Source organism: Condylura cristata, unplaced genomic scaffold (assembly GCF_000260355.1).
Source record: "Condylura cristata isolate star-nosed mole 26May11 unplaced genomic scaffold, ConCri1.0 scaffold00025, whole genome shotgun sequence".
NCBI classification, from domain to species: domain Eukaryota; kingdom Metazoa; phylum Chordata; class Mammalia; order Eulipotyphla; family Talpidae; genus Condylura; species Condylura cristata.
In genome coordinates, this window is record NW_004567126.1 from 21,062,600 (window position 1) to 21,065,181 (window position 2,582).

Here is a 2,582-nt window from a genome sequence, read left to right on the forward strand (position 1 = left end):
CTCAGAGACTCACCACACAGCCACCCACACCGCCTCAGAGACTCACCACACAGCACCCAGACCGCCTCAGAAACTCAGCACACAGCCACCCACACTGCGTGTTCCAAGAGAGCAAGGAGGCAGGCGGGAGTCTTTCTGGCCCTGTCCGCAGAGTCCTCTGCTGTCACTTCTGTCACGTTCTCTTTGTCACGCTCTCTTTGTTAGCACCGTGAGGCACTCAGTTTGGCCACACCCAGGAGCAGGGGAGTTAGATTTCATTTTTTGGAGGGAGGAGAGTCAAAAAAAAAAAAAAAAGTGGTGGATGTATTTTAAAGCCACCAGACCATCGAGATAAGCACCCAGCTTTGACCAGATACCGCCCAGGGTGCCAGTTGCTCTGTGGGGAATGCGCCCCTCACGGTTTCTCATAGTGACTTGGAGGTGCTGGGTGTGTCTGCAGCCTCATTCACCCCATCAGCCCAACCCCCCATCCCTGGCATCCCAGGCCTCCAGGTTCTGGCTTATGTTTGCCTGCGTAGCCCACCTCAGCCACTTCTGTTTATTCTAGCTCCATGTTTTCTACTCACTCTGCTACAATAACAGCTGCCGTGCACTGGGTGTGTGCCCTGTGCCAGACACTAGACGCAGGTACCCATAGGGCATTTTGGCCAACAGCGGGCTGTGCAATGGGAGCGGCCTCTGCCTGTAACCCAGGCGGGTGGGAGGCTGTCGCAGCTCGCCCTGGATTTCGCTACCACGGCACCAGTGATGAAGTCACCTAAGCACATCTTTCAGAACATAGGCCCATTGTTAAGGGACGCTTGCCTGTCTACATATTTTCCACAACCCTGAGGCAGTTCTGCAAGAGGGGAAGGAGAGGTTCAGGGAAGGTAGGTGACTTGCCCAGGGGCACGCAGGTCAGCGTAGACCCAGGACGCAGGCTGGGCGTCCCCTCCAGTCCCACGGCTGCCTGCTGCTGGGCAGGGGCTCCCCCTCCTCCCTGCCAGCCTGCAGGGCTTGGCTCTGCTTTGCCTCCAGGGGATGCTCTCTGAGGCGCCCCCTGCTGTGAGTGACCCTGGGGTCCCTGTTTGCTGCTATTTGTGTACAAACAGAAAACTGTTTTCTTTTTAGCCTCTGGATGACTTGAGGACAATGTGTCCCCCAGTGTCCAGCTCACATCCTGCACATAGTGGGGCCAGAAAGGATTGGGGGTGTGAATGGATGAAATGGTCCCCTCCCTCAGCCAGGCAGCTGGGGTCCAGAGACACTGTCCCCCCCCACCTCCCCCCTCCGGGGTGGATGCTGCAGGGACTCCCCAGTGTGTCTCAGAGGAAGGATGCCAAGTCAGGCCCCACCCTGGCAGCCAGTGCCCGCTTCTGCCCCTGCCGCCCCGCCCTGCCCAGCGCCCCAGCCCCAGCCCCCCTTTGCTTCGCAGGGGTCACCTGGCTTGGCTGTCCTGCCTCTTCTCAGCTTGGTGTCACCTCCTTCCTGTTACCACAGCTCCCAGACTCCCTGCTCTTTCTTGCCTAAATTGATTCTCAGCCAAACCTCTCCCTTTATTTGAGTCCTCAAGCACTTTAGGCTTGTGCCTGGGATCTGTTGTCCTTCCCTCCCCCAGCTCATCCAAGTCACACTCCCTGGCCCGCCTCCCACCCCACCCTGTTCAGCGGCTGCAGAACCTGTTGCCAGCCCCAGCCCGCCGCTGCCCTCCCGGCCCCCTGCAGCGCCCCTCCCCCCCCATCTCCCCGCTCTGGTCTCCAAGGTTACCCAGCGACTTTGTCTTTCTCTGCTTCCTCTTCTTGCCTCCTGATTCTGAGCTGTTCCTGCGGAGAGGGGGGCCTGGGGCTGGGGGCACCCTCCTCCCCGTCTCCTCACTGTGGGCCAGTCCCTTGTCTCTCTTTCCTCTGCCTCCTCAGCTTCTCTCCTCAGTTCTCTGGCTGCTTATCTCCCCCCAAACACACCCTCTTTGCCGCTGTTTCTCCATCTTTCCTTTTCTCCCTCACGTTCCACCTCTCTGTTTCACTCTGGTTATCTTTCTCCGGGTCTCTGTCTTCTGTCTTGCTGTTTCGAATTCAGGAACAATGAGGAATTATTCCTGGATTCATGTCCCTGGAGGGACTCTCACCAACAGTACATTATGTGACAAGGAAGTGAGACCCTGCCCCCCTCGGACCCCAGTGAGAAAGGAGAGGCATTTACTGAGCACCTGCCGTGTGCCGGGCTCTGTGCCAGGCTCACTGTGTATTCGTCTCCTGCGAAGGAAATGGGGCAGCCTGTAGATCTCGGGACAGGCAGCCTGTGGCCACCTTCAGCCAGGACAGCACTGGCCTGAACACCCAGGAGGTGCCCCCTCAACCCCCGCCCCCAGCCTCTGCCCGTGGGGTGACCCTCCCTGCACACTTGAGCCTCTGAGAGGGCTGGGCAGGGCACCAGTCTGTCTCAGTCAGTCTGTATTTGGAAAGTGGGAAGCACAAGCTTGTGGGGTCCCGCCACTGTCTTCCCTAAGCCCCCATGACGAGCGGGTCAGAGCTCAGCCTGCCGTTGACAACCAACTGTAAATTTCCTCCTGCAAAGCCCTTTAGCACCAAAAGCTAGAGCGTTAC